The sequence below is a fragment of the Erpetoichthys calabaricus genome, chromosome 4 (assembly GCF_900747795.2).
Source record: "Erpetoichthys calabaricus chromosome 4, fErpCal1.3, whole genome shotgun sequence".
NCBI lineage: Eukaryota > Metazoa > Chordata > Cladistia > Polypteriformes > Polypteridae > Erpetoichthys > Erpetoichthys calabaricus.
Window position 1 is genome coordinate 188,030,899 of NC_041397.2, and position 15,711 is coordinate 188,046,609.

Here is a 15,711-nt window from a genome sequence, read left to right on the forward strand (position 1 = left end):
AAATAAGGCATCTAATCAAATGTTGCTATAACTTTTAAAGGTTTGAATGAGCTTCTGATACTACAATATCTGTCAATGAGCATAGTGGCACACCAGGGTCAAGTTTAAGATATGCGACTGTATGGTACCAGGTAGAAGCACATTTAAGCACAGAGCTTTTTTAGTTCTATCCCTTCCATAGTCTCATTGTTTCCTTCACTGTGTTCAATTTGCTGTTGCTGTTTTAAAAATAACCAAGCTATTCGGCATGACTGATTTAGGGGATCCCTGTCTGCTCTGTTATTACAGTATTCAATTGGCATTGAGGAAAGGGAATCCTCACTATCTGAATGAAACTCAAGATAGGAGAATGTGCTCCAGTTCCACAAGACAGACATTTATTTAAAGATGTGTCAAACCATGTGACCCAGCACTAGATATAGCACTTTTAAAGTGAACAATTGCAATTTAGATCTGAGGGAATCCTGATTATTTCTTTTGTCACTGGGTTAATTTTTACGTAACCATATAGTAACAACTGCCTTTGTGTCTAGAAATGATAGGTATGCTATGATGTATCTCCTCTATGCGATTTTAATAAGCTGAGGGCTCATACCATGCAAACCCATTTCAATCCAAAGAATACAGAGAAATAAAATTTGGTGCAATTCATAAAAAGTCACTGTCTTGAAATATGTTATCTTAAAATATGCCCCTTATGAGTGAGTGCCTTGTAATGGATGAGAACAGGGCTGAGGTCCAGTGCTTCATACAGTAGATATATTCCAGCTTTCATAATAATGAAATGAGATAAAAAGAACATGAATGGATGCTAACCACCTGCTCGTAGCCATTTTCTATTGATTTCCCAAACATAAGTATTTCATACAAATATAATTTGACGTATGCACAAGCAGCGATCCTCCAATCAAAAGTTATGTTTTATTTTATTATACTTAGAAGAGCATCTGCATTCTGAGTTAGCAAAGTTAAAGAAAGAAACACATGCTATGCTCACACCGGAATAATAGCAGCTGTGACATTACGTGGTGGTACATGGAGATGTTTGGATAGATATCATTGATGTGTAGCTTCAGGATGCTGAAAGTAAACAAAAACTTAGATTAAATAAATAAAAAATATCACAAATAAAGGAGCAGCCACCAGATCTTGCAAGGTGGCTGCATTTCATACATGGGCATTTAAATGAACTCATCATTATAACCCAGTGGCCACTACTGATGCCTCACAGCTCCCTGGACCATGGTTTGATTACTAGGCAAGGTTCAGTCTATGAAAAAAATTGTGTAAATGTGCCTTATACTGGACTGGCATCACATTGTCACCACTGTTGTTTGCTAAAAACTGTAATGAAAAAAGCGGATTCAGAAAATGAGTGAATGCATTGAAAGACAAAACAAAGAACTTTCTCATGATATCTTTTACACATCAAGGGCATTTGGTTTTTTTATCTTTCCCTTACTGTTTTTATTGACTCCAATATAACCATTGTAAATGGACCTTGAAGAAAATGTAAAGATTACAGGGTTTCGTTCTAACATTTCTCTCTTGTGCATTTTAGATTACAAATATGGATGGACTTTAGTAGATTAAAACACTAGGAGAGGACAGTCAAAGATGGAGAGTGAGCTGTAGCAACACTTATTTCACTTTTAGAATTAGGCCCAGACTCACTAATGACTAATTAAAGAGGCAGCTTATTTGGTTCTCCGTTTACAGTTGTCATTAACACATAAATGTTATTAATCCCTTAATCTTGAGTTGGTGGCACTAGTAGTCCCAGACTTGACTCCTCTTTCCCCTTCAAGTACATCATTCTATCCTGAATTGAGTGTTTGCCTGTTAGAGAAGGCTTTTTTAATAATAAACTCTCTATGTAATGAGATATCAGCCCCTTTGAGTGTGTGTCAGTTGAAGCCACGCTAACAGAAAATGTGGACTTTATAGATAAAACCCTGATTTTCCCCTATAAAATAATTAAATTAAGTTAGTGATCAGGAACTTGTATGCCTTGAAGTTATAAGCAGTATGTTTCAGAATGATTAGAAAATAAATGAAGAAAAAAAAATCACGAAACCTACTCACCCACCAGCTTTTGAACCTTCTATCCAGCTTGCCTCTGTGAAAACTAATTATAGGTTCAGCGTATGAAGTACGATATTCCAAAAGAACCATTTGCAATTTCAGGGCATTGATGTAAACTAATAAAAATAAACTCTCGTAATTTTGGAGGCAGAGATGGTTCAGTTAGAAAAAACACATTTTTGGCCACACATCCTCACCACTCACTCACCTGTCACCCTCATTAAATTCAAAACTATCATCTACTTTCAGCATGGTCCTTGCTATGAATAGTCACATGGAAGACCGTTGGGTGTAGGTTTCATCTTAAGAAAGTTGGATCATCATTGAAGCAGTACTGGCTCTCCTTTTATGAACAGGACTTTAGAGTATTTGCACTTAACTAAAAAACTGAACACAGCATATGTGACACATTAAACCAACTTAGAGTTAACAGACAGATGCCAAGGTAGAGTTGCCAGGTCAAGAGTTTGCTCCTAAGCTCCTAAAATTCCTTAGGTCGGGTGGTGTAGGTTCTGCCAAAGATGAACAGCATCGTTTTCCTCTGAAACCTGAGAGTGTTTATGCAGCTTCTGTTTTTTTGGCATCTGGGAGGAACTTGTCATAGTGAATTATCACAATGTAAACAAAGTCTAAGAAACCAAAACTTGCACAACAATTTGCAGAATTTGAATATTGGATATAGGATACAGAAAATGGATATTGGCAGACAGTGCAGTGTAATGGTTAGGGCTTTGGGCTTCAAACCCTACGGTTTTGGGTCCAAATCCTTCTACTGACACTGTGTGACCATAAGCTAGTCATTTCACCTGCCTGTGTTCCAATTGGAAAAACGAAACAAACATAACTAATACTCAAAGGTTGAAAGTCACCTTGGATCAAGTTGCCAGCCAAATGAATAAATGTAAATTAATATTTGGCAGTTCTGGGTTGGAGCAGTTTATTTTATCCATGCGGTTCTCCTCTCATAGGATTATAAAAGGGGACAAAATGGTAGTCAAATGTTATATATGAAAAAATTTAGTAAATACTCAAATGACACTACTCAAACATACTGTTTCTTTTCCGTACACTGCAGATCTATTGTAGTCTTACAGGAGATACAGTGAAAGAATACTACTACTGCTCTGAAAGCAAGCCTTCACAACATAAAACAGGACACACACACGTCTAGTATGGGATAGTAGTCACATTCTTAGTGTTCTGCTGAGAGCCTTATGGGAAAACTATACAAAAGAAGAAATGCTACACAGGTTTGGGGAACTATCTGATGTGTTTTGTTTCCACTGCTTCCAGCATTCCAAAAATGGACACCTTATGTAAGTTCTTCTCCTATTTTTGAAGGGAGTACTGAATAATAAAAAATATACCATCTAAGGTTGGGAGGCTGGCTACTCTGCTGAGACTATGCCACTTATAGCATCTTAAAAGACACATACTTTAAGGTGTTCTTTCATTTTTCATTAATTGGTTTTGTACTGCTATGACATTGCTGCACCCTATAAAATTACATTGAAACACCGTTCAGACAAAATTCTGTCACTTGACTTAACAACACAATAAAAAAATCACTAATGAATAGATTATTATTAGTATCCAAAGACAATGGTGCCAATGCTGATTAGACTTTGCCACCAAATTTAAACGTCAATTGTCTGGCATAGAGAGAAATTGCTCAAGGGCACAAAGTGAGTAAGAGATGCACACTGATACACTAGCCCTGTGGCTTATGGGTCACCACCAAAGTTACAAGTCTTCTCTGTGTACTGCATCTGATGTTACAAGTCCAGAGTCATCACATTAAAAAAGAATCTGGTTGAACAGCGCAGTAAGCCCTAACATTCTTAAAATTAAAATACTAAATCCATAGACATTTTAAACACAGATTGCATACATTTTGGGTTAGCATATGGAGGAAACCAATCAGATGCACCCCTGATTCAAACATGGCAGGCTTAAACAACTACAGTAAACAGTGCAAGCAATGCATAAACTTGATTAACCAACAGGGGTTCAGTGCAAAAGTTAAGACTTGGTTGCATGTCATTGTGTATAGATTCTACTTCAGAGCATTGAAGACAATATGAGCCATAAGGAAGCCAAGACCAGGAGGGCAGAGATTTTTTTGATATCAGTGAAAATACAGATAAAGTTAGAGGAAGAATTTTATTCAGCATTGGCTAAATATCTTTCTCCAAATATCTAAACTGATTAGATAAAGGAAGGTTGAAATTAATACTTTTGGAATGTCATTTACAATTAAAAGGGAACATAATCAATTTATTCCAAGTAATCACATATTCATCAAATTTTGCAAATATTTTGGAAAACTTGACTAGGAATGTCAGCTGGAGCATCATTAAAGAATAATAGAACTACATCTATACATTCTATACATAAAGGTATGGCATATAAGGTGTTGTGGTTCAAAGCCAAAAAAAAAAAACAAACAATTTGAAAAATGCCTCTAATGAAAGAAACTAAACATTCAAACATATAAGAATTACAAAAAAGAATAAAAAAAATCTGACTTGGCTAATGAGAAGATAGCAGTTATGATACAGTGAGGCACTATAAAGACATATTGCTGTCAGTATGAAGGATCCCCAATTTTGCTGAACAATTTGTTGGCTAAAAGTAGTTAATAATAGTGTGTTAGTTTTCATGATCTCATTTGCTACCACCTCTAGCAGGTCGAGAGTGTGTTCTATACCTGATTTTACTTTCTTAATCAGTTTGTTGATTCAGATAAAATTGATGAGCCACAGCATGAAGTTATGGGAATGAGTAGTGGAAGCTAGGTTAAGATGTGGGGTGATGATTAGTGAGCAGCGGTATAGTTTCATGCCAAGAAAGAGCACCACAGATGCGATGTTTGCTCTGAGGATGTTGATGGAGAAGTATAGAGAAAGGAGTTACATTTTGCCTTTGTGGACCTGGAGAAAATCTGAAAACTACACATTACTTCTACACCTCATTCCTGAAATGACCAGAACCAAATTGGCAGTTTAGAGGTGATAAATTCAATGGGGTCAAAGCTTTCCACTTCTTCCGGTAAGCCAATAAGACAAACATTGCATTTTTAATTGTGCCCCTCTGGGTCAACTGGTATATCCTGCTGTTTTTTAACTGCTGCAATGTCCTTGGCTTTCTGTCAGTCACACTCCTGTATAGCACTATTGAGAATTTTTTTATTTCTGATTTTAATGTTTTATACTCCCCTCTTATCGCGGTAATAAATGCATAGAAAGTCGAGTGTAAAGCAGATATTCACTGATTAGAGTATGAGGACCCATCTCACCCGTCTGCCATTTTTGAAGCATCCGTCAACTTCCTGTGGGGAGGCGTTTGCCAGAAAACTCAAGTTCATCGATAAGGAGATGAGGATGTGATCCACAGAGTTTCCAAAAGTACTTATTATAAAGGTAATGCTGTTAAAATATATTTAGTGAGTATGCAACTTTTAATAAAATTGTGGCTTGGGAAGGGTGCAAGTACTAAGCTTTTTTACTTATACTGTAGTTCACTATTTGTAGTTCAGATGTATTTGTTCTCTTTGTAGATTTTTACTTATTGCTGCCTAATTATGTAGGATGCCCTTCCTATTTTTTACATTTCCTTTTAAAAAAACTTCTCCACTTAACCTATATGTCATATTCTTTTTTTTTTTAAAAGTTTGTCTAGTTCTACATTCATGCAACTGGACAGATTTTACATGGCAAGACACTGGTAAGGCAAGACAGCTCGGCTGATGCTGGAAGGTGCTGTGATTTCTGTGGCCATGTCTCAATGGTGCACATCTGACTAATGTACCGTAAGTCTGTGTATTCATCATCTGCATTTTATGAAAATGGAAAATTAGTGATGAGGATAAATAGTAAACTGAATCAATTCATGTTTCAAGTCTTTTTTATCTTTGACCTATTTATTATTTCTTCTGTTGCAGTTTGCTCTGCTTTGTTTGTTAGGAATCCACAGGAGAACAAGGAATAACAGACTAGTAAAGATTGTAAAGTCTTTGTTCTCATCACCTATGAGCCACCCAAGAAAGTCATCTAAGATTTGGACAGAAAAATGCCTGAGCTTTTTGAAAATCTTTGTGTTTTGGGCCATCCTGAGTCACATAACACCTAAAATTTTATAGCATTGAATAACATACCCGATTCTTGATTGTAGAGGGCAGAAGCCTATGTCACTGGCACTGAGCAGAAGGCAAGAAATGGTATTAGACAGGATGCCATTTCAAATTCTGTATGTTATGCCATCACTTGTCCTTAACCTACAAGCACTGTAATAATGGAATTGTTTGGGTTAAAGAATCAACTCAATAAAAAAATGCAATGGTTTGGTCTTCTTACTTTCTTTCCCATGGAAATGAAAATAAAATGTACTGAAGTCAACTACAGGAGGCAGATGTGGTGTTACATTGAGGAATTGGCTCTTGTTCAGAAAGTGGACGCCACTTGGTTGTTTCACAATAATTAACATTAGGTATATAAGTAGGTTTCACATTTCTGTTATCATTTTAGCCCTAAAATAGTGACTTAACATTAGGGACCTATTTTATTGACCTTAAGGTTAGTGTCTGGGTGAGGGGAAGGCCGTCTCAAGTGGCATTCGCCTTCTGAACAAGACCCATGGAATTCAACAGAGATCAGGTGAGCCATACTGATAGGTGGGTGGGTGTTAGGGTAGCTTTGGGGCCACCAAATTTTTTCTTCTTTTAAAGTCCAACATAAAGCTCTTAATTAGGATCATCAAGGTGTATAATGAGTTGTTAAAAATGGTGGGCCATAATGACAATCAGATTCTGGCACTTAGAATGCTAAATATCCGTCTCTCAAAGTAATTAATCTGGAGGACGGGAATCAAAGAAGCAATGTCCATATAAATGCAGAGTGTGCCAGTCTTACAGACATTCTGAAGTAGTTATAGCAAGCTGTATTTCCAAGTCAGTGCAGTTTTTCTCCACCAATTGAAAGATATCACAAGCTGTATTCATCCATCCATTTTCCAACCCGCTGAATCCGAACACAGGGTCACGGGGATCTGCTGGAGCCAATCCCAGCCAACACAGGGCACAAGGCAGGAACCAATCCCGGGCAGGGTGCCAACCCACCACAGAAGCTGTATTGAATCAATGCGAATTAATCACATCTGAGGCCATTGATTATGAGGTTTTGATCATAAGACAGAGCTCAAGGATGTTAAAAAACCCTGTAATCTGTCCTTTAAAGGCTAGTAAATTAATCAGTTTTCTGATTTTAGCCTAGCATTTGCCTAAGCAAACAGTGATACCCAATGTTTCTCTTGCACTGAGCTAATCACAAGCTATTACACACCTCTGAAAACATTATCTGTGATGACTTGAAGAAATCCCTGGAAGCTATCAATCACTTTCAGGCATTTTTTTTTTTTACTGATGACAATGGTCACGTCTACTGTCTGTCTTTCAGTTCAGTTTTGTTGATTGGTTCAGTGTTAAGTGGGGTAGTTTTTGATTGGGAGCTCTGTGAGTGATTCCTACTGCTTGGTCTGCTCTTGGTAGGAACTACAGTAACACAGTTGGTCCCACGATTAAGCTCCTTTTATCTTTTTCCTTCAGTGTCTTGCTTTCGCTTTTTCTTCCGTTATCCCTGTGCCTAACACAACATTCACATCTTTGGTTAAATGTTTAATGGTTCATAGGTGAAGATGTGCCCATGTTTGGCAAATTCTAAATTTTAAAGACTGTCAAAATGATTGAATCCCCTATTAAGTAAATTCCCTGTTCCCATCTGTCAGCATACCCATCATTCTAGTTGTTCTCTCCCCAAGTTTTTGAAACTTTTGAAAAGTGTTTTTAGAAATTTTGTCCTCTCTTACTGACTTTTTGTTTAATCTCTTTTGGTTTTAGCTTTCAAATAAAAATAATTGATTTCTATTTGTGTTATGGAATTGTTATGGTATTGAAGTCTTCAACCAATCCTAGTCTGATCCCAACTTTGGCTCACATTGTCAGTCGCACTTTCCAGCATCTCTTGTTTTCCAGGAGGAAAGTTGTGGCTTAGGGGCCATGTTGTGTGCATTCGTCTGGCCCATACCTGAAACATAATATTTACCTGACTTTTTCCATTTATCCATCCATCTTTTCTATTTAAGGTTGCGTGAAGCTGGAACCCATCCCAGAAGCATTAGGTCCAAAGCAGAAACAAAACCAGGATGGGAGTGCTGGTTACTTTTTTAAAATAGCCAATTCCTACTACAGTCGCTGGCTCAGCAAGACAGGATACAATATTATCTACTCATTCCCATCCACATAGTATCTACTTATCTACAATTTTGGTAAATATATCTATAGATTTTAATTACATTTATATTTTAATCTTGGTACCCATAGGTACCGCTTGAATTTTTAACAGTTTTTCATAGCTACTGGACAGGAGGCCTGAAATGTGCATACACAACTTTTTACGCAAAAACGGAGATTTGTAAAAGAAAACTTGACCAGAAAATGTGCATATTTTTACAGCAACTCTGATTCATTAGTATGCAACATTTTGGAGAAACCGGAAAATGACATCACCATTGATTTCCCTTGATCAAGTAGGGACGTGCAGCCAAACCAGGTAAATGACATCTCACGTGTATAATAATTCATATCACCAAGCTGTAATTATAATGTACATTATTGTGACAAAGATAGTAAACCTTAAACGTGATGAATCTGATGTTCAAATTCTTTCTGTTTCTTTTTAAGAGGACTGTTTTTGCATATTTGCACTGATAAACTTTTTTGGTTTATCATCTGTTCGTATCGGCCATATGTTGTCACTTCTCAGGGAACTGGACACACATCAGGCATATCTCAACCAAGCCCACCGTGCTGGGAGCCATAAACTGACTGATAAGGCACTACATTCAGTTTTTGTATGTGGGTGTACAGGCATAAAACATAACATGTTTTTGTCAAGTTCAAAAGGCAATTTGCAACACTGTCCGGTTCTCATAACACAATCAGAGGAATTTACTGAACTCCAATTGCAATAAGGGCACCTAGCAAGAATTAGGCTGCTTTTGTTAACTGTGAGCATTTAAACTCCAGTTGAATGCACAAATCATCTTTAATGCCAATACGAGACTGACAAACTTTGTGGCTCAGTAGCCTGAGTCAACCTGTGATTCATTTATTTTGTGGCAAAGTCGCTCTGACAGATATGACAGTGATGTATGTGGCTTATTGGTAAGGTAAATGGCTGAACCCTCAGTGTTTTATGTGGCCTGTGCTGTTACATGTGCCAGGTGCATGTGGCTGCTTGCTCAGACGCTGGTGTTTTATGCCATTTCCTGACCCCGCCATACTCAGTGGCAGAGCACAGCACAGGACTTGATTCGTCAGTAGGGAGGCTGTTTTACAAGTCAATGAAGGTCTGCCCCATTGTGATTGCATTTGCATGAGGCTGACTGGCATAGTCCATATATGGTTGTTTCAGAGTGGCAACCAGGCGGGTTTTGAGGTGCGTTCACTTACATAGATTTACAATATGATTGTAATTTATAAAGGTAAGTTGCTCAGAAATGTACATATGCCAGATTCTATAAATTAGAGTTTTTGGCATACACATTTTCCTGTTTTTTGGCATACACATATTTTCTATTCATGCAGTTTTTTTTTGTAAATGAGACCCCTAGAGTGTGCTTTGTAAAGATGAGAAAAGTTAATCATACTTAGAAATCTTCTGCCAAAGCAGACTCCTTGGAAATGTTTTGTAAAATTAGGAATACCACTTTTTTTTAATAGCTATCCAGACAAATGATAGGTCATTCACTGAGCCCAAATTCACTGAAATTCATTATGAAGATTTTGGGAGAAAATCCAAAATTTTAGAGTAACAGAAGAGTTAAACCACCAGCAGGTTGCACAAGATGAAAGCATCTGAAAATAAAACACATGTTTATATGTAGTTGGAGAGAGAGGGGCAAATGAATCATTCATCAACTCAAATCTTGATATTTTATTATTTTTTATTCATATTATAGACTAGGGGGCTATGCACCCTGCTCACTTCATTTGCCCACCCCCTAACCGGGGCATGCTATGTTCTAGCCACATGGCATCTCTGCCACTTGTACGCATGCTAAGGGTCTGAACGCATGTTAAGGAGATGTGGTCAGATCAGCTGCTGTCTTTCTGCTGCTGCTGCCGCCAAGCTGCGTGTTCTGCTTGTCGTACTGTCCTCATGTCTCACGAAACGTTAAAGTGTCTTCCGAGAAAATCATGTATCGACCCAAGATTTTTTTATTATACTAGACAAATATATGTAAAAATTTTGCTAAAATTCTGTAGTACATATTTAACCATTTAATTACTGAAAATTCCCTGTTGGTTGGGCATGAAGGACATTTCTTTTGATAGGAAGTTCTTTTTTAGTTATAAAAGCAAAAATGAAACAAAACTTTTTTTTAACATAATATCACCATGACTTACATTGTATTAAATTAAAAAACAATCAATTAAAAGTAATTTTTCTATTTCAGCAAATTTTAGGGTTTGAGTTGGTATTTACTATGCAAAGTTACATCAATGGAAAGTGTGGTAAATAGGTTAGGGATGAGATTTGAACCCACACACATGGATAGCACTGTCTGTTTAGAAATTCACACACCTTCCCTTTCTTATATTTACTGAGCCAGCTTAGAGCTGCCAAATTATTTACCATGCATATCTTTCAGAAGGTTGTAAAACAAGCAAACCCTCTATTAACACAGCATAACAAGAAACAGCCCCGGAAGGTTTATGAGTCCACCCTAGGGCCTCACCTAAACTCATAATTTAGAGTCAACAATTAACTGAACATGCATGATTTTGAGATGTAGGAAAGTTTATACTCCCTCCCTTTCAAACAATTAGGGAATTTTTAAAGATTAAACTCAATTAAGATTAAGCAAATTTACTGCATGGGGCTAGCAATCTAGCCAGTGGGGGGCAAACCAGCCCAACTTGGTGCTGGGCCCAGGCCCGGATAAATAGAGAAGGTTAGTGTCAGGAAGGGCATCCGGCTGTAAAACTTTAGCCAAAACCTTAATGATGAAATCAATCCAATCGGCTTTGGAAAATGCTAGAATGTACCCCGTATGTGTCATGCAGGGGTCTCGTCTGACCCCTGTGGGATGTGAGCAAGGGTTACTGGGCCAAGGATGTGCCTGGCTATAGAAATTAATCCAGATGAAAATGTTAAGGGAGAGGCAAGAAAAAGGGTAAGTTAAAGTTAAGATTGGGGACACTGAATGTTGAGACAATGACTGGGAAAGGAAGACAGTTGGCTGTTTTGATGTAAAGGAGGAAGGTAGGAGGGGAATAAGTCAAGAGAATTTTGAGGAGGTTTTATGTTGTTGTACAGTGGAACAAATGAGCAAGAGAGCAATGGTGTAGGTATAGTAGTATCCAAAAAAGCTAAAAGATTGTTTTGTCAGTTTGATGAGTGTCAAGCTGGGCCTTGACGAGACTGTAGTTAATGTCATTTGTGCATATGCTGCTCAACTGGGCTGTAAGGAAGAGGAGAAGGACATTTTTCATTTTCTAGGCAGAAATGGATGAAGAGCTTAGAGCCGTACAAGAGGGAGAAAAGTTGATTGTTAGGGGTGATCTAAATGGGCATGTGGGAGACAGTAGATAGATAATGGAAAGGTTACATGAAGGTTGGGGAGTAGGGAAGAGAAATGGAGAGGAGGAGAGGATATTAGATTTTGCCATGGCATATGATTTGGTAATAGTTATCACATATTTTGAAAAGAAAGCAAATCTGCTTGTGATTTACCATAGTGGAGGATGGAAAGCGAAATACACTTTCTAATGTGTAGAATATCTCATTTGAAAAGAGATTAAGAATTGTTAGGTTATATAGGTGTGACAGAGCAGCAAAAAGTGGTGGCATTGGACTGGGAAATCAGAATCAGCAGGAGAATAAAACGAGAGCAAGCAGCACCAAAGATAAAGTGGTGGATATTAAAGGAAGAAGGGCTTAAGAACAGGTTAAGAATAGTGAAGACTAGTAACAGGGCTGGAAAGGATTTTAGTCAGTTAAAGCAGATGAAAAATGAACAAGGTGTGGTCTTAAATGAGCATAATAGGATCGAGAATGGATGGAAGAGGAACTTTGAAAAGCCCTTTAATGAAGAAAATCTCGGTTTAGTATTTAAGGAAGGAGTCCCAGCTGAACGGCTAGTACCAAGAATATGGAAGGAGAAAGTAAAGGAGTCACTGAAAAGAATGAAAAATGGAAAAGCAACAGGGCTGGATGAATTACCAGGGGAAGTGTGGAAGCATTTAGGAGAACAGGGAGTAAATGTGTTGTGGGATCTCATGCAGAAAATCTATGAACAGAGGAATGGTGTGATTGTACCCATTATCAGGAGAAAGGTGGTTTTCAGGGGGGGGATGTTACACACAATGAGAATATGGGAAAAGGTTATAGAGAGAAGGTTTAGGAAAAAGACCACCATAGGGGAGGAGCCGTTTAGTTTTATGCTAGGGAGAGGAAAAAACTGATGCAGCCTTTGCATTAAGACAGCTAATAGAGTAGCATCAAGAAACACAAAAAGGTCTGCATATGGTATTTACTGATTTGGAGAAGGCATATAATAGAGTGCCATGTCAAGGGGTCTAGAGGTGCATGAGAGGGAAAAGAGTACCAGAGAATATGGGAGGATTGTCCACGATATGTATGAAGGAGAGAGGACTCGGGTTAAGGCAGTGTTTGGGTAACAGACCAGATCCTACTTACAGTAGGTCTGCACCAGGGGTCTTCTTTAAGTCATTACCTCTTTGATCTGGCTATGGATGTGTTGAGTCTTAGGATAAAAGACCAATCCCCATGGCGCAGGCTTTTTGCTGATGACATTGTCTTGTGTAGCACCAGAGAAGAGGAAGTGGAGAGGAATTTAGAAGAATGGAAAAGGGCTTCAGGATCAGGATTCAGAACTTAGCTTGCAGGGTGAGCTATTGAAAAGAGTGGATACATTTCGAAATCTAGGTTCAGTGTTATTCCAAGATGGAAAATTAGATGCAGAGATAACCCATGGAGTGCAGTGTGGATGGAACAATTGGAAGAAGGTATCACAAGTATTGTGTGATTTGAAGAATTAAGGCAAAGGTTAAAGGTAATGTTTTTAAGATAATGGTAAGACCAGCAATGACGTTTGGAGCTGAGATATGGGTAGTAAAGGGAGCACAGGAGAAGAAGTTAGATGTGACAGAAATGAAAATGTTGAAATGGATGTGTGGAGTTACAGCAAAGGACAGAAAAAGAAATGAGGCAACCAGGAGTACAATAAAAGTGGGAGAGATATCTAAGAAAGTACAGAAAAGTAGGCTGAAGTGGTATGGACATGTGATGAGCAGAGACAAGGAATATGTGGGCAAAAGAGTGATGGGAATGGAAGTACAGGAGAGGAGAAAGCAAAGGAGGACAAAGAAGAGGTGGATGGATAATCCATCCATCCATCTGTTATCCTACCCGCTATATCCTAACTACAGGGTCACGGGGGTCTGCTGGAGCCAATCCCAGCCAACACAGGGCGCAAGGCGGGAAACAAACTCTGGGTGGGGTGCCAGCCCATTGCAGGGCATGGATGGATAATGTAAAGAAGATATGAAGGAAATGGGCTTCACTGGCGAGGAGGGGCAGGAGTGAGCTGTATGGAGAAGGTTGATCAAACACATTGACCCCACATAGAAGATGGAAAAGATGAAGAAGAAGAAGACAGTATGTGGCTAGCATGCAATTTAATATTTATGAAAATATTAAGTATAATCAAAAACATAAAGCTGAAATCAATTAGGGAAAACATACAGTTAAACACATGCTAACAGACGGTTTCCACTGTTTTCTGTTTTTGGCAAGTCAGGGTATGGCAGACACCTTGTTGCATCACACAATACAAGTGGATGTGTCCTTCAAAGGAAGAAATCACGTATCAAATGACTTTGTTTAACTCGGAATTTAGTTGTTCCTTTTGAACGATAAAGAATGATGATTGGCCAGATGAAAAAAGTTTAAAAGGACTGGGGCAAATGGAATGGTGAAAAAAATGGTTGACAAGCGATACCTGTGGATAATTGATTGAATGGAAACAATTTCTGTAGAAGGCCCATTCCACTTCTTCTACTGTTACGCAAGCAATAAATTGACCATTGAACTGGATGACAAGGAAGAAGAAAAAACAGCTGAAAAAGCGGCCTATAAAGTAAAGCAAAGCAAGCAGCCTTAAAAGTTGAAGATCCGTGGACTCAGCTTTATCATTGCTGCCACAGAAACAGATGATTGAACCAAATTTTGTCAGTAGGTAGGAGACAAGTCTAACATTTGCTTTGGAATCACTCCAATATTATAATTTATTTCAACCATGTTTGTTTTGTTGCAAAGTACAAAGTCTTTGCTTAAAGTGTGACTGTGATTTAATTGTAAAAACATCTTAAGGCCAAGTCACATTACATGACATCTTCTGGACAGCGATTTTCAGCTGTAGCGTTTACACACCTAATCTAAATGAGCTGGAGACGGTCAGTGACGTGTTCCTATGTAGTCCATTGTCTACTGTTTCAAGTGACTCACTCTGACTAATGTGCAACTCGCTCTGTTAAAATCAGACAGGTGTAATTTAGTCTTTAATTATGGGGGGGCTCTGTGTGTGTGAGAGCTGACAACCAATGAATGCTCATCCAGAATTACAATGCAAAGAAAGCAGTGATGAGGAATAAGGGACACCGTTGTTTTGGGTCTCACAAACACAAAAGAAGCGTCTGTCTGATTTGTCGTGTTCTGTGCGCAATGATAGAATGAAAAGAGAAAAAATAATACTTTTTAAAAACCATGCTTATATTAAGTTAAAAAGTGTACTAAAAAGTAAAAAATAAGTCTCTCATACATAACTCATAAAATAAAAGTGTGGGTGCTTTTTCTAAGATTTTAAGAAGTGTTTTTTGAATGTTGATTGATTAAATATTTTTACATATATATATATATATATATATATATTCAACTTTTTTGTCTTGGGTTTGTTTCAGTATAATTTTGTAATCAATATTGTAACACTTCCTTTAATATTTCTTTCCATTACTAGCGCCATCTATTGGTGAAATCTTTAACTATTCTTCATATGAAAATGTCATTTCTTAATTAACATGGATTAATTGATTAATTAGTGAAACTGATTATTGGTTCATGTATTGTCATCAGAAGTGAGCAAAATTTCAAGTCATTTGGACAATAGGAAGTGGGTTAAATATTGATTACAAGATTTGTACCAGACAACAAACAGGTGAAGTTAAAATAAGTGTGGTAATAAAAAAGGAGAAGAGACTGCAACTGAATTTGCCGTACCTGTTAACCCTTTGTATAGTGCCAGCTCCGTTGAGAGAGGGGTGAGCACGACTGTGCCAGAGAGTTGTCATGCAGGTGGTAAAAACAATTATGCCCAGCAATTAGTCATGTAAATCGACGTGATCAACGACAGTCAGTAAGTCTGACGTACCCAATGACTACTGTAGAAGTAGTGTAATATATCATTGGTTTTATATTGAACACCACAAACATACAGAATTGTTGACCATGATGTTCTCTATAAAATAAAATGGTCTTCATTGTGTGA